A 25,534-nucleotide genomic window follows, 5' to 3' on the forward strand; every position below is an offset into this window, starting at 1 on the left:
TTCCAGTGGGTCCGGTAAATTATTCAGCAGTTTACGATAAGTCAGTGAGGTTGCTCCCTCCTGCATGAAATCAGTGAGCAGGCGATCCTCAAGCGGCGAGGATTCCGGGACTGTAGTGTCTGCAGGGATTGCTGCCATAAGGGCGTGCCTGATCTGGACATATCATGTTTCAGTGGGACCAAGGTCGTAGTGTTGCTGAAGATATGAAAACGGGACCACCCCTTCTCTCGACCACATGTCCCCCACCGGGGAGATCCCTATATTGTCCCACTGGGTGAACCCTTTAGTCTGACGTAACAGTCCCAGAGCCTTCGTGTCCCACAATGGAGTTAACTTCGTGATGACCCCCCCCCCCACTTCAGTTTCGTTTGCGCCCTATGCCATAACAAGACCGTGTGTTTGGTGGGTCCTGTTAATTTTGCCGCTGCTCCCTTGTGATACAGTGGTGACAATAGGCTATGAGTGCCCAGTTGCACCCTATCTGCGAGGTATGCCGGGGTGTGTAGCCATTGATTAATAATTTTAAGTTGTGTTGCCCAATAGTACAGCTGCATATTGGGCAGGGCGATCCCGCCATCGTACCAGTTTCTGTTAAGTTTTAAGTGCGCAATGCGAGCTGGGCCGTATCCCCACAGCAATCCCGTCACTGCGGCAGTCACTTTTTGGAAATAACTGGGAGGTATCAAGGTCGGTGTATTTTCGAGCACATACAGCAAACGCGGTAGCGCCATCATTTTAAATAACGCCGCTCTGCCCAGCATTGTCAGCGGAAGGGCCTTCCAATGCCGAACATCGCTTCTCAATCGAGTGAGGGGAGGTTGCCGATTTCTTGTAAAGAATTCTTGAGCGTCCTGGGTGACGTAGAGTCCCAGGTATTTAAAGGAGACTGTCGCCACTGTCAAGGGGCAGGTGTCCGGGAGGGCGGGAGCTGGGCCCTTCAATTCGTATATGACCGATTTCGCCCAATTTATAGTGTATCCGGATATTCGTCCGTGGGTATCGCATATTCCTAACAGGCTAGGGACACCTCTCTCAGGGTCCGTCAGATAAATCAACATGTCTGCGTAGAGGGAGATTCTGTCTTCCCAATTGTCATTCCATTTAATCCCCTTCAGTAGCAGGGTCTTCCTAATGGTAACCGCCAGCGGCTCCAGAATCAGTGCGAACAATAGCGGTGAGAGTGGGCACCCCTGCCTAGTCCCTCTTGCCAGCGGTATTTCACGGGACGTATGGCCGTTCGCCACCACACGCGCCACTGGGCGGGAGTACAGCAGTCGCACCCAGGAGATGAATTTAGGGCCGAATCCCATGTGTGCCAGGACCGCGAATAAGTACTGCCACTCCACCAAGTCGAATGCCATTTTGGCATCTAGGGATAATATAACCGCCGGTTCTGTCAAAGCGGGCGCTCTGGCCAGCGCTCCCTGTACTCTACGGAGGTTTAGTGCAGTACTCCTATGCGGCATAAAGCCGGACTGGTCTGGGTGGATCAAATGCTTGAGGCAGGGCAATAGTCTGGTCGCTAACACTTTCGCTAGTATTTTAGCCTCGGCGTTAAGAAGCAAGATCGGTTGATAAGACGTGCACTCACTTGGAGATTTACCCGGCTTCGGGATTGCCACTATAGTCGCCGTTCACTGATCAAGGGGTAGGATTCCCTTTTCTCGACTCTCCTCATACATTGCCCGCAGGGGCTCACTCAATGATTCCGACCGTGATTTATACCATTCGATTGGTATCCCGTTTGGCCCAAGAGCCTTGCCCGATCGTATATTTCCAATGGCCAACTGAATCTCCTCGGTTGTCAAGTCAGTCTGGTTCAGCTACTGGGTCCGCCGATAGAGTCGGTGTTAAGACGCCGCGGAGGGCCTCTTTAGCCATTTCCTCCGTAATTTCGACCGCTGGGGAGTATACCTCTTGGAAATGATCTGCCAGTAATTCCACTATTTCTTCCGGGCGCGTGTGCATTAGCCCGGTTGTGTCAGCTATTTGCAGTATAGATCTATTTCCCCCCTTTTTCCTGTCCAACCAGGCAAAGAGTTTACTTGCTTTATCTCCGATATCATATACTCTATTTGCGGTCGCTGCAATGTCCGCCAGTGTTGGGCGTCTCAGGTGGTCATCATAAAGTCTTTGGCTCAGCTGAAGGGAGTGCAACGTATCGTCCAACGGAGCAGCCATATGAGTCACGTTTGCTGTGCTAAGCCCAAGCTCGAGCCCCACCAATTCCCTCTTTTGCCCGCGCTTATGGCCCGATATGGACGAAACTGCCTGCCCCCTCAGGACTGTTTTATAGGCTTCCCACAGGATGGACAGGGAGTCGACCGAATTAAGGTTTTCTGTGAAGTAATTTCGGGTTGCTTTTTTCAGTTCTTTACTAACCGACGGGACCTTGAGATACCCCGGATATTTGGGGTTTATTCTCCTACGAGTCTTTTCCTGACTGGATAGGGTCAACATTATTGGGGAGTGATCTGAAATACCTCGTGGTTTAATCTGCACCTCATCGATCGTAAGGAGGCCTGCTCCCAGTGTGAAAAAATAATCGATTCTGGACAAGCTATTGTGAGTGGCAGAATAATAGGTATACTGCCGCTCCTGTGGGTGCATGTGCCGCCAAACATCAATCAAACCCTGTGCTTCTAAGAAGTCACCGAATCGGGAAGGACCAGGCGCCTGTGTGCGAGCTGGGAATCTGTCTTGAGCATTATTTATCACTGCATTAAAATCTCCTCCCACGATCAGATCGCACTCTGGAAGTTCCAGTAGGAATTTCCCTAGGTCAGGCAAAGCCACCGCATGCAGCGCCGGCGGGACATATACTGAAACTACATTCAGCGGCTTACCCTCCCACTGTCCACGAACTGCCGCGAAGCGTCCCTGCCCATCTATTTTAGTGGTCTGGACTATGAACTGGGATGATCTCCGCAACAGTATGCCCGTCCCACGTGATCCGGAAGTAAACTCCGAGTGAACTATCATCTGGTAACCTCGCCTATCCAGCGCTTGAGTAGCAGTGCCCATTAGGTGTGTCTCTTGGAGAAGAACCAGCCCCGGACTCACCCTCCTGATACCCTGCATAACCAATCCCCGCTTAATCTTGTCCCCCAGTCCCCTAACATTCCAAGACAGGATTTGCAGCGGAGATACTGAAGTGACTTGACGCTCCACTCCTGAGGCGTCACCCCGCTGTTGTGTTGCCATTCAGACTTCCACGTATCCTAACTCTTCGGGACGGGGAAGATTCTACCCAGTGCGAAAGCACCCCTTCACAGTACGGTGTGGTGTGTCCAATCTAGAGTGTACGGTTCCTAGCAATGGTAACAGCATTTCTTGCAATGTGTTCTTGAGTCAACAAACTAAACAACCCCAGCAAACATCTCCCCCAAACCCCCCCTCCCTGCTCCCCTGCTATACGGACTCAGAACTGCCCACCACCCCAACTTAGCAGAGTGCCTCCCCATCCCATACACACACACAAAATACTTGCTCGTTGGGGCGAAGGACATCCCAGAGTCAGCGGCCCCTCATACCCTCCACGGAGGCCCCTAGTCCAGTGTCTACAGCAGCCCACGCGGCCAGTTCCACCCTAGAGAGGTGTATTGTGTCCACCAGACGATTACTCTTCTGCCAGTAAGTCACCAGTGACGCTGTCTCTCATAGGGGAGCGCCTTTCTTCTTCAGGTTCCGACTGCTGGGAGGTCGTGCGTTCACCTGTATGCCGATCTCCTGGTCTTCTGCTTGAGCGGCGGGGCTGCGACGTCGGCCTCCAACCCTCCAGCCAGTCCCAAGCCACATCCAGATTATCAAAAAAACTTGTCTTGTTGTCTGCCACTACTCGTAGTTTGGCCGGGAACAGCATAGAGTACGGAATCTCTCTCGCCCGCAATTCCTTTTTGATTTCCATAAACGTCCTCCGGCGGCGGGCCACCTCCGCCGTATAGTCTGGAAAAAAGGCTAAAGTGGAGTTTTGGATCTTCACTGGGGGGGATACCCTTGCCGCCTGCAGAATGGCGTCCCTGTCGCGAAAGTTAAAAAGTCTCGCCAGTATGGGTCTTGGGGTCGCTCCTGGCTTAGGGCGCCCCCCCGTACTCTATGTGCCCTCTCCACAGAGAAGAAGGTCGACAGGCCTTTAGGCTGGAGCTTCGATTTGATCAGATCTTCGACGAAGAGGTCAGTCGCTCTTGTGCCCTCAGATTCCGGAACCCCAAGAATTCTTATGTTGTTCCTCCTAGAGCGCCCTTCCTGGTCGCCCAGTTTTTCCTTCAGCATTTTATTTTCGATCGCCATTTCCTCATTTCTGTCTGCAATTCTGACACATCGTCCACCAACGACTTTGTGACTAGTTCTAGTGACCCCACCTTCTCAGACATCTTGTGGAGGTCCGATCGGATCAGCGTGATCTCGGTAGAGATAGAGCCCACCGTGGTCTGTACCTGCGCTAGTGCCCGCATCACATCATCAAGCGTCGCTTTCTTCCCTCCACCTACATCAGTTGATTTCGCAGCTTGCCCTTTTCCATCAGCGGGGGGAGAGGCACTCTTGCCGCAGGCGTACCTTTCGATGCGAGTCTGTGTCGTGCTGCCTTTGTGTCCCTTACCAGCCATGATGTTCTCGATATATCTCCCCTTGCACCGTGGTGGGACACTTAATTCTAGGCACAGATCTGATCGGGGTCTCGGAGCTTCCGGAATTGCCACCTCCAAGTGTCGCTACTCTTTCCCCCGAACGGGGGTACTTCTTGTTGCGGTATGTGGTGGCTCTTTCCTCGTCCCACCAACCTCCTCTGCCGAGCAGCCCGCACTATACCCTTAGTGGAGCGTTAGGTCGTATTTCAGCAGTATTTAAGGCTCCCCCCCTTAGTCCGCACTACCCCCAGCACTGACCTTCTTCGTCACTTTTTCTGACATGACTGTGGTTTGCTGTGTCCATCCAATGCTCCCCAGCCGGTTATATTTTCCTTCGCTCGTCGCTCAGTCTGTCCGATGGGTGACCACGTGTCCCAGTGCCTCTTTGCCCCTTTCTGTATCGAGTCACCTGTGTCACCGCTGCGTCCCAGGCGGAGCAGCCAGCTCTCGTGAATACTGTATAGCCTCACCAATATCTCTGGCCACCGAGCGCGCTGCAGGGGTCACACGATGGCGCCAGCGGCGTCCGCAGCGTTCGTGGAGGTGGGGGGGAGGGGGAGCCCCACACAGGTTTTCTTGCCGCAACCGCGGTCACCGGTCCCGCACTGCTGCCTCCTCCTACGTTGCTGCCTCGCAAGGATATTCCGGAGCTTCACTCCATTGCCTCGGCTCACTCTTTCATTGGCTCCGGCGCCCCTCCCTTTAACCCCGCCGTCCACGGTCTTTCAGCTGTTGTACGGCTGTGGGGCCCCGAGGCTGCGCTGTCACCTTTCTGCCGTGTCCGGGGGGGGGGGGGGGGGTCCACTGCTTGTCTGCTCCTCCTCTGGCACTGATTATCCGGTGCCGACACTGTCTTCTCCCGGTCTCCGGTTGATTCCGGCGAGTTTCCCCCGGACTGGCGGGGTCCACTGCTTGTCTGCTCCTCCTCTGGCACTGATTATCCGGTGCCGAGACTGTCTTCTCCCGGTCTCCGGTTGTTTCCGGCGAGTCTCCCCCGGACTGGCGGCACTTCCGGCCGGCTCCGCTCCGCACCCGAATCCCTGGATTGCGATCTGCCCACAGGCCACTGGCGTAGTCGGGTGCCATTTCGTCGTCCGTGGTCAGATATACACCGCAGTTTCTTCCGCGTGTGGCGCCCGGTCCCGGGCCACGGGTCCCTCCCTTAGAAACCTGAAAGTATAGCGGATGAGTGTCCGGATCGATTAAGAGGCCGCTTCACTCTCGGATCTCGCCTTCTAGGCTGCCGCCATGCTCGGCTGCTAGCCACGACCCCCAGTTGCAGGGTTTTAAAGCTAGACAGGGAGCTCCCATTCCTTGTTTTGAGTACCACCCATGGTAATTGCCCTGAACTGTAAGCAATTCTCCTCAAGTTGCTATCCCAGACTTCTTAAGGGGGTCACCAGCACATGGAACATGCACACAGGGGTACCCGGAAAGTCCCAGTCTGGTGAAAAATCTGAATATTAACTGGTAGCCAGGATCTTCATAACGCTGCACCAAAAGCTGTGTTTGGCCTTTAAAACTTTCACCAACAACAGAAAATACAGAGTTCCCCGGGGAAAGTCTATTAAATGACCAACATTAACCTCTCTCTCATTGAGTTCAACAGAAAAAGTGAATGTTGTGAACCCTTAACGGAATCTAGGGATACCTCACACAGGTCACCGGTTGGACGGCTATTGTCATCCCACCCGGTGATCGTCCAGCGTCATCATCGGTATCCTGCCCCTACGACAGGCTGGCGATGCAATGCCTGTCGGGCAACAACGGATGCTGCACTTTGGCGGGGATCTTTTATTTCTTAGCCAAAGGGTGTGTGGGTGTGAGGGGCCTAAAAAAGTGCAATAGTGAGCGTGAGTGTAGTCTAAAAAAAGTCAGTAGAGTCCATGGGGCAAAATTTTTAATGGTATGGCTCACTGCTTTATTAAAAGGAATGATAAGGGGTATTGAGGCGGGACAATTAAAGTAATCGAGCCTCATTCAACCCTTAGTGAACGTATGGTCAACATGTTTCTTGCCACCAAGGCAATTCGTCAGGACCAAAACAGTGCTCATATAATTGCTGTGGATCCCTCAGTGATCAGAGGAATCGAGTATACGACCTGGTGTGTGTCGTAGGACAATCCTTCGTCCAGTCCCTCCCCAGAACTAGGCAGGAAAAAGAAGAAGAAGAGTATAATCAAAAAAATATGTCTGTATAACCCAGCATTCTTTAGATGCAAAAATTACATGCTCGTGCTGCATTACGGGGTATAGATGGGTATATGAAGACCCCATCATGGAGAGACATATGGGTGAGAGAGACGGTTAAAGGATCATGTGAGCGGGGACTTACCGCGTTCTATATGTGTAAACAATGCTCATTGAGTAAGCATGCGACATGTGTGCCCTAGAGATGGCATGCACAGTGGTTTCTACCTGTATCGTGTGTCGAACATGCCCTGCGTTTGTATCATTGTAATACAAACAACTGTGAGTGTGCACGTTCACGTTCGTGTTGTCTTGAAATGCCATCTCTAGGGCACACATGTCGCATGCTTACTCAATGAGCATTGTTTACACATATAGAACGCGGTAAGTCCCCGCTCACATGATCCTTTAACCGTCTCTCTCACCCATATGTCTCTCCATGATGAGGTCTTCATATACCCATCTATACCCCGTAATGCAGCACGAGCATGTAATTTTTGCATCTAAAGAATGCTGGGTTATACAGACATATTTTTTTGATTATACTCTTCTTCTTCTTTTTCCTGCCTAGTTCTGGGGAGGGACTGGACGAAGGATTGTCCTACGACACACACCAGGTCGTATACTCGATTCCTCTGATCACTGAGGGATCCACAGCAATTATATGAGCACTGTTTTGGTCCTGACGAATTGCCTTGGTGGCAAGAAACATGTTGACCATACGTTCACTAAGGGTTGAATGAGGCTCGATTACTTTAATTGTCCCGCCTCAATACCCCTTATCATTCCTTTTAATAAAGCAGTGAGCCATACCGTTAAAAATTTTGCCCCATGGACTCTACTGACTTTTTTTAGACTACACTCACGCTCACTATTGCACTTTTTTAGGCCCCTCACACCCACACACCCTTTGGCTAAGGAATAAAAGATCCCCGCCAAAGTGCAGCATCCGTTGTTGCCCGACAGGCATTGCACCGCCAGTCTGTCGTAGGGGCAGGATACCGATGATGACGCTGGACGATCACCGGGTGGGATGACAATAGCCGTCCAACCGGTGACCTGTGTGAGGTATCCCTAGATTCCGTTAAGGGTTCACAACATTCACTTTTTCTGTTGAACTCAATGAGAGATAGGTTAATGTTGGTCATTTAATAGACTTTCCCCGGGGAACTCTGTATTTTCTGTTGTTGGTTAGACTTTCTGGGACGTATACATTGGACCCCGTTAAAAATTGTCCCAGTTCCTTGCTTCCCCCTTGTTGATACAACTTTAAAACTTTCAGACAGACTTTAAAAAAAAATTTGGGGCCTGAAACTTGCGTAGAAAACATGTGTCCCACACTTCTAATAATTTCTACTAAGATCCTACCCCAGATTGAACAATCTGGTGTCCCAAAAAGCATCCTACGAGTCTTGAATTAGAAGGCGGTACAATACAGATTTAGGCCTGGTAGCGCCAGTTCCACTTTCTTTAATCTTCTCCTCAATTTGTTCCAGGAGAGTAGGTATGTTAGCTTAGGTAAAAGTGATATTTTGACCAGATTCACCCGACCATAAATTATCAACGGAAAACCTTCCACCTAGCCAGAGGCGGATTGATGTCCTCTGCCACCCTCCCCGATTATATGCTGAGATCGTCTCCAGCGGCTGGACTATGGAGATACCCAAGTATTTGATCACATTTATCACCTCCCTCTTCCATTGGGCAGAATTCCAATACATGATTTAGGACTTAGAAGTGTTCCCAGAATAGCCTAACAATGCACCAAACTCAGCTGCTAACTTTTCTAATCTAGAAAGGTCTGGACCAGGTCTGATGTATATATTATCAACTTTTTAGCATAGAGTGAAATCTTGCTCTTTAATAGATGCGAGGAAAAAGGATTACTTGTTGATCTCTTCTAAGTAACTGTGCAAATGGTTCAATGTAAATATCAAACAATAAGGAAGAAAGGCGGCACCCCTGTCATGACACTTTTAATTCAAAAGCTCTCTGCTACAACACCATTGAGTAGAAATCGAGCAGATGAATTAACATATAGCCTCTGGAGGGTCAAAATAAAATAGGGGCTGAAATCCAAAACTTCCAGAAGGTCCCATAAGAACACCCTTCAGGCTCGATCGAAAGCCTTAGCGGCATCGATTGTAGGAAAAGCCGACAGGGTCGAGTCGCCAGTGGCTAGATCGATACAGCCAATTAATTGTTGAGTAAGCCCAGGATTAATTAGTTGGCAAGCATCTCCTAGCCATGATACTAAACAATACTTCTGTGAGGGACTAGCACCCCAAGTATAAGGATAAAAGAAGCCCAAGTCCAGTCAAAACATCAACATATGCGCTACATGCTCACACCTCCATTGAGAGGAGTGGTAAGTCCTGAGGCAAATACTCCCCCAACAGTCTCTAAAGTCACTGTATAGCCTAAACGCTGCACTGGGTGATGGGTGTAACTGTGAAGTCCGGGAAGTCCCTAAGACTCTAAAATAAGAAGCTAGAGGGTAAGGGGTGGAAGGTATTTGTGGTACAAATGAAAGAACTCCTTCCTTCAACTCCTTCTTTAGGGTTATGGCTACATGAGCACCACAGTAGAATATGAAAGGGCTCCCTGGGGGAGCTGAGGGGACAAGAAGCCAGGCCGTAGAAACCCCCCACATTTTATTTTCAGGCATGACCTGCACAAGCAACACAGTCACATAGTGTACAATAGTGCGGAGTCCAGATCTGCAAGACCCTGTCCAGTATGCCCCACAGATTCCCGCAAGAACAGGTTTGAGATTCTTACTCTCCCAAAGAGGTCGGTACAGACGGCTAAGTCTACAAATGGGCCCTTGCAGAAGGGTGAGTTTCCTTCAGAGGCCTTTAGCCTGACGGGGATGACTGGGATGAAGGTGAAGAAGTAATTGACGAACAAGTTACTTACCTTCGGTAATGATATATCTCTAAGAGACATATATTAGTTATATATTCCTTACCTTAGAATTAGCCCAAGACGCTAGACTGGATCTGGAGAATTTTTTCTCAGCACTACCCCTGCCCGTCAGTAGGTGGGGTCAGTGGACTCTGCGTTGGTCGTCGGCGTCATGATCGCCGTGGTGACGTTGCGGTATTTATACTTAGACGTCGCCTCTGCTCGCTGACGTCAGTTCTTTTACATGTCATTCCACGGCAGAAGCGCAAAGCCATGCAAGACACTGACCACTGGTGCACAAAACTAGAGCTCTGAAAGGGAGTCCCTTACTCTAGAAGTCAGTTCGCAGAACGGGGAAGATGGGTGGGGCAGTAAGGAATCTATAACTAATATATGTCTTTTTCCCGAAGGTAAGTAACTTGTTTATCTGAAAGAAACTATTAGTTATAGATTCCTTACCTTAGAATAGATACCCCAGCAATACAAATCCCGGTGGTGGGTCTGCGATCTAAGTTCACCCCAGAAAGTCCTGTAAAACCGAACAGCCAAAGAAGCCGACTCTCTGGACCGGACTATTCAGGCAATAACCTTTAGTGAAAATGTGCAGTGATGCCCACGTAGCTGCCTGGCAGATGTCAAGGAGGGGGACTCCACGTCCCAAAGCAGTAGTGGCTGCCATCGCTCTGGTGGAGTGGGTGCGCAGCCCGCCTGGAGGTTCCTATGTCGCAAAGGTATAACAGATTTTAATGCAAAGGACGACCCATCGAGAGGTGGTCCGTTTTTGCACAGCCTGACCTTTCTCGGCGCCTACATTGCCAACAAAGATTTGATAGTCCACACGGAATTGTTTTGTGTAATCCAGATAAAATAATGATGCACATTTTGGATCCAGACGGTGGAGTCTCTCCTCCTGCTTGGGAGGAAGCGGTGGCGGGAAGAAGGTGGGCCACTAGATGGTCTGTCCTAAATGGAAAGAGCTAATCACTTTGGGTAGAAAAAAAGGTCTAGTTGGAAGGACAACCTTGTCCAGATGGACAGCAAGGAAAGGAGGCTTGGAAGATAGAGCCTGAAGCACACTCACCCTGAGAGCAGAGGTGATGGCACTTGAAAGGTAGTTTTAAGAGTCAGGAGTCTGAGAGGACAATTATGTAGTGGCTCGACAGGAGCGCACATAAGGTAAGTCAAGACAAGGTTAAAATCCCACTGAGGCATTACGAAAGGAAGAGGAGGAAAAAGGTGAGCAATGCCCTTAGGAAACCTATTTACAATCGGGGACTTAAAAAGAGAAGGCTGATTAGGAAGGCGAAGAAAGGCCAAAATGGCCGAAAGATAGCCTTTAAGAGTGTCCAGAGCAGAGCCCTGCTGGATCAAAGAAAGGATAAAGGGCCTCGGAAAGGGGGGCAGAAAGGGGATCCACAGCCTTTGCTGTGCACCATGCCATAAATCTGTTCCATCTGCAGGCGTTTCCTGTTTTAGTAGTGGGACGGCGGGCTGAGCAGAAAACATTACAGACTCGGGAAGAAGGTCAAAGGCTGCCAACGGTCGCCGCTCAATCTCCCCGCAAGGAGGTGGAGGCTGGACAGGTTCAAGTGGAGGACCGTCCCCTGCTGCTGTGACAGAAGATCCTCCCGAAGTGTGAGTCTGATCTGAGGATCGGTGGCCAGGTTCAAGAACTCGGGATACCAGACTCTTTGTGCCCAGTCCAGAGCCACAAGAATGAGTTGGGCCCGGTTGTGCTTAATCTTCTTCAGTACTCTGGGCAGAAGTGGTATAGGCAGGAAAGCGTATAGAAAACCGCAACTCCACTTGCAACAAAAAGCAAGCGAGTGCAGCATTGGAAACTCCAACGCGCAGAACTGCTGACATTGCGCCTTCTCTTCGATGGCGAATAGATCTAACCAAGGCTCTCCCCACTGCTGAAAGAGACATTGCACCACAACACTATTCCTGCTCTATCATCCACCGGAGGCTGAGTTAATCCGCCCTGGCGTTCAGGGAACCTGCCAGGTGTTGAACCACCAGGGACATGCCCTGATTTTTCAGCCACTTCCAGAGGCAAAGGGCCTCTTGGCATAGGGTCCACGACCCCACCCCACCCTGTTTGTTGCAGTACCACATGGGAGAGGTGTTGTTTGTGAACTCTGCACTACTCTTCCTTTGACAGAAGGAAGAATTGCCTTCTGTGATAGACGAATTGCCCAAAGCTCCAGAAGGTTGATGTGGAGCCCGGACTCCGCCGTAGACCAGAGGTCTCTGATCTCTACCTCTCCCATGTGGCCGCCCCATCCCAGGAGTGGCACATCTGTCACCACTGTGAATTCTGGATGGGGGGAGAGATCTGCCGTTGACATAAACCTGGTTTGTGAGCCACCACTGCAACTGTTGTGCAGTCCCCTCCATCTTCTAGACAACATTGGAAAGATTGCCCTGATTCTGCGCCCACTGGAACTTCTGGTCCCACTGCAGAGCCACCTGGCAGGATGCAGGACGCCATGAGGCCCAGCAGCCTCAGGGTCATTCTCACCAAAATCCGGATAGAGGCTGGAATATCAGTATCATAATCTGTATATCCCAGACACGGTGCTCGGCAGGATAGGCCCGAAACAGTGCTATGTCCAGAACCGCTCCGATTAAAAGGAGCTTCTGAGAGGGGTTCAGGTGCGACTTCGGTACATTGACTGGGAACCCAAGCGAATGAAGGAGGACCGGTGTAGTTTGGAGGTGGGAGACGACAGCCTGGGGCAAGCCTGACTTCACCAGCCAGTCATTGAGATAGGGGAAGACTGGAACCCCCTGATCTGCACATATGAGCTGCAACCACCGCCATCACTTTCGTGAACACCTGAGGGGCACTGGTAAGTCTGAAAGGGGGCATGGCGAACTGAAAATGCTTGTGGCATATCGTGATCCGTAGGTAATGCCTGTGGGCTGGCAGGACGGGGATGTGAAAATAGGCGTCCTGCAAGTCCAACCCCACAATCTAATCCACATGGGCGATGGCAGACAGGACCTGAGCTAATGTCAAACATTTTAACTTTTCCTTTCGGAGGAAGCGGTAGACGTCCCTGAGATCCAAGATAGGACGCAGGCCTTTGTCCATCTTGGGTACCAGGAAGTAGTGGGAGTAACAACCACGACCTACTTCAGGGAAAGGGACTCGATCGATAGCTCCCTTGGCCAAGAGAGCTGTAACTTCCTAACGGAGAAGGGACAAGTGATCTTCCGACATGCGATGGAGTGTTGGTGGCATGGAGGGAGGGGTAGTCTTGAAGGGGAGGGAGTAACCCCTTTGGATATCTGCAAAACCCACCTGTCCGACATGATGTTGTGCCAGTGGGGGAAGTGATGGCAGATCCTGCCGCCCACTGGCAACTGGTGGCCCTGAAAGGTCGGACTAGGAAGGTTTGGAGGCTGCTGCAGAGGGGACACTGGTGGACTGGCCCGACCGCTGGCTCCCAGACCCACGGCGCTGGGTCCCACGTTCCCGGCCGTACAGAGGCTGGGTAGCTTGCACCAGCCTGTGGCCCTGGGAGGAACGTGGTGGGGCACCCCTTCCATAGCCCAAAGGCAGACTGAAAAGGGAGAGAAGGAGGCAGCGAGGCCCAAGGATCTGGCCGTAGCTCTAGAGTCCTTGAAGTGCTCAAGGGCATTGTTGTCGCCATCCAAGGGTATGTTCAAAAGTGTTCATTGGAAATCTCCAGAGAAGCCAGTGGACCTAAGCCAGGCGTAGCGCGTCAAAGCAATTGACGCAGAATTCTTCTACCCAGGGAGTCCGCGGTCTCCAACCCACATCAGATGGCGAACTTTATGCATCTCTACCCTCTACGACTGCATGAGAGAGTATGGCCCGGGTCCCCTCCGGGCACTGTGGCAGCACTTACGCAACAGTGTCCCACACAGAGAGAGGGGAACCGGCTCAAGAGACATGCAGTGTTCCCCGTCCACAGTCCTAAGCTGGCGGGAGAAAACATCTTCTTCCCAAGAAGGTGTTGGTTTCCCTATCTGGGGGAGCAGTAGGGAACGAGCCTTTGGATGTTGAGGCTTGGACCACCAAGCTCTCGGGGGTAGGGTGTCGGGAGAGGAAAAGTGGGTTGCCCGGGGCAGTGGCATCAGTCAATCATCCTATCCACAGGAGCCTCTGTGCTGGGCTTGGACCAAGTGCCCAGAAGGAAGTCTGTGAGGGCCTCACTGAATGGCAGCAGGGGCACCGAAGAGGCCACTGCCAGCTAAAGCAGCTCAGTCAGGAGCTTAGCCTGACTGCCACCGTAGGAAGCTCAAGGCCCAAAGCCTCAACTGCCCTACGGAACACCACAGCGTAGGAGGCTCCCTCCTCCATGGTCACGGTTAACGGGTTAAAGCATACCAAGGTCTAGGGAGGTATCCAGACGACCACTGGCCTCACCCAACTCCTCTCTTCAGTCCGGCTCTTCTAGCTGGTCTGCCAGAGGGTCTACAGATCCTTCCCAGTCCTCCTCACGCCGGTCCGTTCACATGTCTAAGTCGAGGGAGAGGTCGGGGTCGAAGCCAGCCGCGGACACATCTGGCATCGGAGGTGGCAGAGGCATCGTCAGAAGAATTGGTGCCGGGAGAGGCGTTGTGTGGTCGACCTGTACCAATCCGAATCCAGGCCTGGATTCCTGGGAGTCCTGCGGCGCCGAGGCCGGAGCCACTGGTATCGAGGGCCTAGCGTCCCCAGCCAAGTCCGTGGGGCCCGATGGCGCGCTGGCGGAGTCGGGCTACCCAAAGATGGGGTGGAGGGCTTTGTAAAATGCACGAAGCTGGGCAGGGGCTCCAGCTCCCGGGAAGGGAGGGAGGCTCGGAGCCGTCCCAGTAGGCTCTGCGGGCGGAGCCAAAGGACAACGACATTCTGTGTCCCACGTCGCATCGGCCGACGGAAGGGGAGAAGACAAAGAGCACCAATGCTTCTCTCGCCTTGTACTTGTGCTTCAACTTACCCGATGACGAAGACTTCGAGGAGGAATTTTAGGTTGATGACTCCCCGACCGGTCCCGCAACCTTACCTCTCGATGGGGTCCTCGAGTGGTGTGGAGCTGACCGCTGGGCCTCCAGAACCGCTCCCACAAAGACTTTGGGTTCATGGCCTGAAAGTCGAAGCACGACTCCGGGTCGTGGTCGCGCTCCAGGCACCAGAGGCACAAGAGGTGTAGGTCCATGACCAACATCAACTTGTGACAGGTGTCACGCGACTTAAATCCGGTCCGACAATGGGACATCCCTACATGCACCAGGAGTCGAACGACTCGAAAAATATGTCGACAAAAGTGCTAGTCAAAATATGACTAAGGGTACCGCTTTCTTCAGATCTGCGCTGGCTGGTGCAGAAAAAGTAAGTACTGACAGTGCGCAGGGGCGGCGTTTAAGTAGATACCCCAATGTCACCACAGCGATCACAACGACGAACAGAGTCGACCGAGGCCACCTACTGACGCACAGGGTTACTGCTGAGAAAAAACTCCCCAGATTCAGTCTGACGCTTGGGGGTAATTCTAAATAAGGAATCTATAACTATTAGTCTCTTTCAGATTGCCATATTAATCAGATTCAAGGTAAATAATAAGTGAAGGTTCAAGGTGCTGGGGGCTAATCAAACTAGCATTCAGACTTCTTGCCTAGCTCGATCCCAGAAGTTGGATGAGTTGGCTGCTCAGGCTAAAGTTTTGGTGGATGAGGTGGTTACAGTCAAGCAAGAGGTACAGAAGAACGCAAGCTGTGTAAACTTGCTGACTAATCAAAATCTTGGACTGAAGGAAGATTTAGGAAGGATTGAGAATCATTCTCGGAGAAATAACCTTCAAATTCTAAATGTCTCTGAAGCCGAGGAAGAAGGCGATATAAAGACCTTTATTATCGCACTTCTACGAGACACTTCGGCAGAAACCCAGGAAAATCCTAGTAAATATTCTTTGTATACTGTAGAAGGCATGCTGGGTAATACCTTACAGAACGTAGCTTTCTCCATTAGATCCGATGTTTGTAAGTTAACACACCTAAGTCAGTGGGAGATAGGCAGAATGATGGAAGAACTCAATAAACTGGGGGCCAAGGTGCAACTAAAATTCTATGCACTGCCACGTATAATGTGGATTTACTGTATGTATAATTACCAATCCCTAAAAGATGTGGACATTCTGATAGATTCTGTCAAAAAATATACTAACGGCTGAGGTTACTGGTGGAGCCTCCTCTGCCAGTGGTCTTAAGGGCAGATTGTAATACTCTACTAGATGTCATCCTAGAAAGATCTACTAAGCGAAATCACATCCATACACCGAATAGCAGGTAGGCTCTAGGATATATGTTAAGGAACTTGGGATTAGTGGATGTATGGCATCATCACATGGGAGAAATTCTTGTTGACTAGGTTTAGATTTGACATCTTCCATTATCTTTTAATTCGACCAAAGTCAGACATTTTTAATAAGGTTACAGCACCCTGTGGCTGTGACGGGAAGTCTCCTCAGGATATGCTGCATTTTATGTTTTTATGTAGGTTTTATGAATATCCCCGCAAACGTTATCTTGTTGCCCTCTTAAGGAAACTTAATTTTAACCAAATCAAACCTGCCTTTTTTTACTTACAGCTTTTGTATAGTGATAGTGTTTTACAGGTTAAAGAATTTTTAAAATTAACTCTCAAATTAAGGAACTGCCTAGACCAATGATGTTGTACTTACTGTCTGCACTTTACCATGTATTTGGATCATCTTATTGACAATGGGCTACGTGTAATATAATTTTTGTATGTGACTACGAATTATTGTAATAGTATGAATAATGTTTTTAATTGCATTGTACATATGTGCACTTTTATGGTGTGAAATATAACCGAATAAAGTCTCTATACTACTACTATATTAGATAAGGTTAAACACAGTTGACCACCTGCCAGGCCATATCTCTGGCTGTGACTATGGTTTTTTTTAGTGTCCTGGTGGCAGGCAGAATACCAGGTGGAAAATTAATCGAGCCCTCCTCCTGGACATAGAAGTTAGATCAGCTTTGAAAAAAGCCAGAGATGATTTCTTTATTGGTTACATAGGATCTGCCTCTCCTGCCGTAGTCTGAGAAACATTTAAGGCTTTTATACGAGGGGCACTTTGAAGCCAAGCATTCGAAAAGAACAAATGAAAGAAGGCTGAGAACACTGCTTTGCAGCAAGAAATAGGAATATTGGAGGCCTCGCTGCAGACCCAACATTCAGTAACAGTAATAAGTCTTTGTTCGATACAGGTTTGGTGGGACCAGTGGGTGTCATTGCGGCTTCGATGAGGCTACTGATAGCCAAATGCAGAGATGTCACACTTCATTGTGCCCATGTTTAGGATTCTTCTTCTTCTTAGAGTCCGTATCATCACTACATCCTGTGAGAGCCATCAGCTTGTACAAAAGATGGCTTCCCTACAGCCAGAAAAAAACATTTAAAAGGGAACAACCACCAAATGGCAAGCAATGAAGAATGGTCGTGCTGGGGTGCGGGTGGACGCTCTCCCCACCTAAATGCGCCTCCGCTGCCTCCAATGACATGGCCCCGGGCAGCGGCAGAGGCGAGGCTGGCCCCTGGAGCCGCGGCGCCCAGAAGCAGCAAGTGCAGCTGAAGCACAAGCTGCACGAGCTGCCCGGCCTTCTGAGAAGAGGCCTGACACATTTTTTTTTTTTTTTAATTTATTTAGTGCATTTTTATAAAGCGTGGACATTACTCGAAGGTGTCAGAGAGCTGTACAATAAAGCCAGTTAAGCTACAGGAGAACAGTGGAAACACAATACAACATTCCAAACTAAAAATGAAGGTTACATAAACACAAAATCCAACAAAGCACACAGGATAGAGGAATGTACAGGAAAGAAATAAAATAGAAAAAAAGTATATATATAATAAAAAATGTATATATTTTTTTTACAATGAGTGAACTTCCAAAAGGGGCCTCAGCATGACAGTATCAGTTCTTAAAGTGTCTTTGAAAGAGGAGCGTTTTGAGATCAGCTTTAAAGATCCGGGTAGAGGAGGTGGCACGGAGCAATGGGGGAAGTGAGTTCCAGATTCTCACCACATTGCCTGAGAAGGATTGTGCCATCGATCTTTCCCTTTTAAAGCCGGGGGCTCAAGCAGAAACTTTTCCGCATTGCGCGAGGGTCTTGAGCCTCCGGACAATTTCAGTTTGTTTGCCAGGTAACAAGGGGAGGACGTGTACAAGGCTTTATGCGTGATGCAGGCAGGTTTGTAGATAGATCTTGCCTCGATCGGAAGCCATTGAAGAGAGGACAGGATAGAAGTGATGTGGTCACTTTGTTTAGACCCTGTAAAGAAGCGAGCTGCTGAATGGAGGATGGATTTGAGAGGGGAGAGGTGAGATTTAGGTAGGCCCGTCAGAAGAGAATTGCAATAATCCAGTCTTGAGAGAACCTGCAATGGTACCAAGGTTTTTAAGTCTTTCTCTTGGAAAAACCGACGGATCCTCCACAGAAGCCACTACTGGTATTGTGCGTTCTTGGCAATAGAGTTGATGAGGGAGGTTAGGTTGAGTCTTTTGTCAAGTATGACACCTAGGGATTTCACGCTGTCGACAATGATGGGTTTGTTGTTGAGTAAGTTCAGCTGATCCATCCACAATTGAATTGGAGGTGGTGAGAGAGAGGTAGAAAGGAGGAGGAATTCAGTTTTGGCGGGATTTAGAATGAGTTGGTGAGCTAACAACCAGTTGTGAATGGAGTTGAGAGTAGAGTTGAGAAGTGAGATATCGTGTGCAGAAGACACCTTGAGGTAGATTTGCGTGTCATCCGCATAAAGATGGTAATGGATCCCAGATTTGCTTAGGAGGTTCCCCAATGGTTCCAGGTAGAGATTAAACAAGGTGGGTGCCAGAATAGAACCTTGAGGGACGCCTTGACCTACAGCCAATGGAGATGAAAGACTGTTCGCTATCTTAATCATTTGGGATCTGTCCCAGAGGTAAGAAGCAAACCATTTCAGCACTGTGCCATCCAATCCCATTCTCTGTTGAAGAGTGTTGAGGGTGCTATGATTAACAGTGTCAAAGGCTGCAAAGAGGTCTAGAAGAATCAGAAGACACGATTCCCCAGAGACTAGTATATGCAGCGCATCATCAATCACTTGCAGCAGGGCTGTTTCAGTGCTGCAATTTTGGATGAAGCCAGATTGGAAAACGTCAAGGAGATTATTGTTCATAAAGTGTAGGGCAAGTTGTTTCGCAACACATTTTTCATTGATTTTTTTAAAGAAAAGGGAGATTGGTGATAGGGCGGAAGTTGTTGAGGTCGTTCGCATCAGCAGAGGTTTTTTTTTAGAAGAGGGGTAACCTGATTAAAGGGCGACTGGGAGGGAGCCTTGACTAAGGAAGAGATAACTAGCCTGGTCCAGTAAGAGAGAATATGGGTGTAGAAATCAATGGCGAAGACGCTAGGGATGGGGTCAGAAGAATGATTGGATGGTTTGGTTTTGCGGATGCATTTGAGTAGTTCAACTTCCGAGATGACGTCAAAATGTTGCCAGGTGACTAAAGATTTCCGCTTCTCAATGGGGGTGGGGTGGGCGACCCGATTCACCAGGGCTTTGACCTTTTCATCAAAGAAATAGCGAAGTCTGCTGCTCACTTTGTGGAGTCCTCTGGTTTAGTAGTTAGGGGAGAACAGTTAGGGTTTTTGATGCGGTCAAAAAGATTTTTGGGTCTGTTTTTGGCTGATTCGAGGAGGGATCTGAAATGTGAAGCTTTTTCATGGAAGATTTGGTTGTGGTATTTGGATCTTGTTGAACGTAACCGAGAGAGATTGGAGGTGGAAGGAGATTTTCTCCAATGTTTCTCCAGGTTTCTAAGGTTTTTCCTTTCTTCATAGAGAGTTTTATTGAACCAAGGTGCAGAGCGGTGGATTTTTTCCTTTGGAGTGGAGCTACCTAGTCAATTTCGACAGCTAGGACTGAGAGGCAATGAGAGGTGAGAACGTTGACATCGATGTTGGGTTGAAGTCTAGGAAGTGACTGCATAGCAGAGTCACAAAAAGTGTCAAGATCAATTTTTTTAGTGTTGAGGAACCGGGTAGTAGCTCTTTTAGGTTGACCGAGCGTTATAACGTGCGAGAGATGACAACGGAAAGGAATAAGGAAGTGGTCAGACCAGTCTACATGGATAGGGGGAGCAGTAGTCAGCAGGTCTGCTTTGGATATAACAAGATCCAAAATTGAGCCCTTGGAATGAGTGGTTTCCGAGCAATGTTGGAAGAGATCGTTAGCTGAGAGAAAGGTGGCAAGCTTGTTGGCAGCAGAGTCTTCCAATGAGCCCCAATGGAGATTAAGATCACCCAGGAAGGTCTGCCTGTCACTTTGAGAAAAGTGGTCACTGATGAAGTCAGTGAATTCCTCCACAAAGGCAGAGCAGTTACCGGGCGGGTGGTAGATGGCATGGAATCTAAAGGGTGAGCCATGATGCATTTGCAGTTCTAGGAATAGGCATTCAAATGTGCGGAAAGGGATGGTAGGGAAGGCTTTCATTTGAAGGGAATTCCTGAAGATGATAGCGACACCGCCCCCAATTTTGTCTGATCTGTCTTTTCTGAGGATAGAGTAGTCAGTAGGTACCAGAAAATCAAACCGAGTATGAGAGGAGTCATTAAAGCACAAGTTACTTACCTTTGGTAACAATATATCTGTAAGAAACAGTAGTTAGTGTTAGATTCCTTACCTTAGAATATCCACAGGCGTCAGACTGGATCCGGAAAGTTTTGCGTAGCAGTACCCCTGGTCGTCGGTAGGCGTCGTCTGCGGCTCTGCGTCCGTCATCGGAGCTGGGATGACGTCAGTTCTTATACTCCGCTTTTCCGCGCCAGAAACGCAGAGCCATGATAAAAACCAACACGGGTGCCATGAAACTAGGGCCCTACAAGGGATGAACCCTAACCCTAGATATCGGTTCACAGAACGGGGAGGATGGGTGGGACGGTAAGGAATCTACCACTAACTACTGTTTCTTACAGATATATCGTTACCGAAGGTAAGTAACTTGCGCATCTGAAAGGAACAGGTTAGTATTAGATTCCTTACCTTAGAATAGATACCTCAGCAATACCAACCCCGGTGGTGGGTCTGCGAACCAATGATCACACCAGAAAGTCCTGGAGAACAGAACGGACGCAAAAGCCATCTTTCCGGACTTGGCTGTCCAGGCAGTAGTGTCTGGCGAAAATGTGCAGCTAGGCCCACGTAGCAGCCTGAAAGATGTCCTGCAAGGGGACTCCCCAACCCAGGGCAGTAGTAGCCGCTGTGGCCCGAGTGGAATGGGCTCTCAGCCCAACAGGAGGTTCCTTCTTAGCCAAAGAATAGCATACTTTGATGCACAACACGACCACCGAGAGATGGTACGCGTGTGCACCGCCCATCCCTTCTTAGTGCCCACGTAACCAACAAAAAGCTGGTTGTCCACCCGGAACTGGCATGTGCGATCCAGATAGAATGAGAGCGCACGTTTTGGGTCCAGACGGTGGAGACTCGCTTCCTCTTTTGAGGGATGCGGAGGCAGAAAGAAGGTGGGCAAGGTGATGGACTCCCCGATGTGGAAGGCTGTGACTACCTTGGGCAGAAAAGAGGGACGCGATCTTAAGACAACTTTGTCCGGATGGATAGAAAGGAAAGGAGGTTTGGAAGACAGAGCCTGGAGCCCACTCACTCTCCTGGCAGAGGTGATGGCAACCAGGAATGCAGTCTTAAGAGTGAGAAGACGAAGAGGGCAATTGTGAAGTGGCTCGAAAGGAGCGCACATCAAATAAGTAAGAACAAGGTTCAAGTCCCACTGAGGCATCACGAAAGGAACAGGAGGAAACGTGAGTGATGCCCTTCAAGAATCTATTTACAACAGGGGACTTGAAAAGTGAAGGCTGATCAGGTAGCCTTAAGAAGGCTGAAATGGCAGAGAGGAAGCCCTTGATAGTGCCCAGAGCAGAGCCCTGCTGGGCAAGAGAAAGAAGAAAGAGGAGAACCTCTGAAAGTGGGGCAGAAAGGGGATCCACAGCCTTTGCTGTGCACCATAACACAAATTTATTCCACCTGCAGGCATATACCAATTTTGTGGAGGGACACATGGCTGCCAGAATCACATCACAGACTTCAGGAGGCAAGTCAAATGGCTTCAACTGCCGCCGCTCAATCTCCACGCATGGAGGTGGAGGCTGGACAGGTTCTAGTGGAGGACCGTCCCCTGCTGCTGCGACAGAATGGCCTCCTGAAGAGGCAGACCAATCGGGGGATCTACTGACATGCTGAGTAGCTCGGGATACCAGTATCTTTGTACCCAGTCCCTAGCCACAAGAATGACTTGGGCCCGGTCGCGCCTGATGATCTTCAGCACTCTGGGCAGAAGTGGTATAGGTGGAAAGGTGTACAACAGACCGCAGCTCCACTCGCGACGAAAAGCGCCGCCGAGCAAGTGCCGCCTTGGAAATTCAAACGCTCAGAACTGATGACATTGGGCGTTCTCTTCGGTGGCGAATAGATGTAACCAAGGCTCTCCCCACTGCTGAAAGAGGCCTTGTGCCACGTCAGAGTTCAGATGCCATACGTGATCCATCATGCACCGACGGCTGAGTTTGTCCGCCCTGGCGTTCAGGGAACTGCCAGGTGGTGAACCACCAGGGTCACGCCCTGATGTTCCAGCCACTGCCAGAGGCGCAGAGCCTCCTGACACAGGGTCTACGACCCCACCCCGCCCTGTTTGTTGGAGTACCACATGGCAGTGGTGTTGTCCGTGAACTCCTGCACTACACTCCCCTTGACAGAGGGGAGGAATGCTTTCAGTGCAAGCCGGATCGCCCGCAGCTCCGGAATATTGATGTGGAGCCGGGACTCCGCCAGAGACCAGAGGCCTCTGATCTCCGACTCTCCCATGTGGCCTCCCCAGCCTAGGAGAGACGCATCCGTCACGACTATGTGCTCTGGTTGGGGTAGGGAGAGGAATCTGCCGCTGACCCAATCACGGTCCTTGAGCCACCACTGCAACTGGCTCGCAGTGCCCCCGAGATCAGGATGTGGTCGGACAGGTTGCCCTGATGCTGGGCCCACTGAAACTTCAGGTCCCACTGCAGAGCCTGCATTCGCCACCGGGCATGATGCACCAGAAGGATGCAGGAGGCCATCAGCCCCAGAAGCCGCAGCATCAACCTGACCGAGACCCGGGATTAAGGCTGAAAGATCGGAATAAGAGCCTGAATATCCCGAACCCGCTGTTCGGGAGGGTAAACCCGAAACCGCGCCGAGTCCAGAACCTCTACGATGAAGAGAAGTTTCTGGTGTGACTTTGGCACATTGATGGAGAACCCCAGCAGGTGCAGGAGGTCGGCCGTAGTCTGGAGGTGGCTGACGACTGTCTGGGGCGAGCCCGCCTTTAACAACCAGTCATCAAGATAGGGGAAGACTGACACCCCCATCTGTGCATATGAGCTGCGACCACCGCATCACTTTCGTTAACACCCGAGGGGTGCTGGTAAGGCCGAAGGGGAGCACGGTAAACACCAAATGCTCGTGGCCTACCGTGAACAGCAGGTAGCGCCGGTGGGCCGACAGGACGGGGATGTGAAAATAAGCGTCCTGGAAGTCCAACGCCACCATCCAGTCTCCAGGGTCTAGAGCAGTTAACACCTGAGCCAAAGTCAGCATCTTGAAATTCTCCTTCCGGAGGAAGCCGTTGACGTTCCGTAGGTCCAAGATAGGGCGTAGGCCCCCTTTGCCCTTCTTGGGAACCAGAAAGTAGTGGGAATAGCAACCACACCCTACTTCTGGCCCAGGAACGCGCTCGATGGCCCCCTTGGCCAAAAGGGCCGTAACTTCCCCTTGCAGAAGTTGCAAAAGATGTTCGGACACGCGGTGGTACTGCGGTGGCATGGCTGGAGGGGTTGCCGCAAAGGGGAGCGAGTAGCCCCGTCGGTCGATTTGCAGCACCCACCTGTCCAATGTGATAGAGCGTCAGTGGAGGAGGTGATGGTGAACCCTGCCCCCCGCTGGCGTTGAATGGGCCTGAAAGCTCAGACTAGGAAGGCTTTGAGGTGGATGCTGCAGGGTTGAAGTGGATGTGGACTGGCCTCGCCGCTGTCCCCTGGCACCGCCACGGCGGTTACCACGTCCGCCGCCGCGCTGAATGTTAGTCTGCGGCCCGTGGTTGGCAGGACGTGAGGGGGCGCCCCTTCCTTGGCCACGAAAGGCAGAAGTTTGTTGGCGCTGGCCCGACAGGCCCAAGGACTTGGTCGTAGCCCTGGAGTCCTTGAAACCCTCAAGTGCACTGTCTGCCTTGTCGCCAAAGAGGCGACGGCCATCAAACGGCATGTCCATGAGGGAATTCTGGACATCCGCCGAAAAGTTGGCGGACCTCAACCGTCGTTGCAATCGCCCTGCCTAACGAGTCCGTAGTATCCAGCCCACAACGAATAGAGTACCGTGCCACATCTCGCCCCTCCGCAAGGGCTTGGGCGAGCTTCACCCGGGCCTCCTCCATGCAAGCTGGCAGCACATCCGCAACCGTGTCCCACAAAGAGTGGGTATAACGGCCGAAAAGGCAATCGGTGTTGACCGACCGCAACCCCAAACTGAGAGAGGAGAACATATTCTTTCCGAACTGTTCATACCTTTTGGATTCCCGATCAGGAGGAGCTGTCGGGAATGCGGTCTGGGAATTAGAGGCCTGAATAACCAGACTCTCGGGGTGGGTGGACAGGAAGCAAGGGTCGCCCGGGGCCAGGCGGTGGCGTCTGGCCACGTTCCTATGTACAGTGGGACCTGTAGTGGGCCTGGACCAAGTGCCCAACAGAACTTTAGTAAGGGCCTCATTGAACGGCAGTAGAGGCTCTGAAGAGCTTGCCTGCGGTTTGAGGACCTCAGTGAGGAGGTTAGTCCTCACGGCCGCGACAGGGAGCTCAAGAGCCAAGGCCTTGGCTGCCCTCGTCAACACCACACTGTAGGCAGCCCCCTCCTCCGTAGCAACGGTAGGAGGGGAGACAAATCCAGTGTCGGGCAAAGTGTCCAAACCACTGGCCTCCCCTAGTTCACCTGCCTAGTCCTAAAATGACTGGCCCTCCTGTGCCAGAGGGTCCTCAGACCCCTCCCAATCACCCTCGTCCTCTATCTCCTGGTAGTGTACAAAGGATGGGGACGGATCATAGAAAAATTGCTCCTCTCTCGGCGTCGAGCGACGCCGTTCTGATGCCGGAACCGGATCGAGGGGGGTATCAGGGACGACGTCGGGGGCGACACCCTGGGAGTCGGCGCCGGCGGAGGGGGTCGTGAGGTCGACCAGCGGCGACCTGGATCCAGAACCGGATACGGCGGGGCCGAAGCACCCAGCCCGCTTGGGCTCCCAGTCGGGGCCGCGGGGTCCGAAGGCGCCAGAGCAGGACCTGAGGGAGGAGAGAGCGACCTCATGGCCACGAGGAAGGCATCGATCCCCTCCGGCGTCGCGTTCAGCCCAGGGACCAGCAGGTATGGAGCTTGCAGCGGAGCCTGCGGCTCCGGCGGAACCGAGTGGGCGGTGATGCCCGAACCCCCGGCCGCATCGGGCGAGCGTTGGGGAGAGTCAGAAGGGGCATCCCTACCAGCACCGATAGTCTTACAACTAGAAAAACTGGATCAAAAAGATCAAAAAAGTTAGTCAAAAAGTGACTAAGGAGTACTGCTTTTTCCGGATTTGCGCTTGCTGGCCCCGAAAAAAGAAGAACTGATGTCAGCGCACGAGGGCGGCATCTAGGTACTCCGACGACGTCATTCCGGCGCCAATGATGCCGGACGCGGAGCCGCAGACGAC

This window comes from Lissotriton vulgaris, chromosome 7 (assembly GCF_964263255.1).
Source record: "Lissotriton vulgaris chromosome 7, aLisVul1.2, whole genome shotgun sequence".
Taxonomy (NCBI): domain Eukaryota; kingdom Metazoa; phylum Chordata; class Amphibia; order Caudata; family Salamandridae; genus Lissotriton; species Lissotriton vulgaris.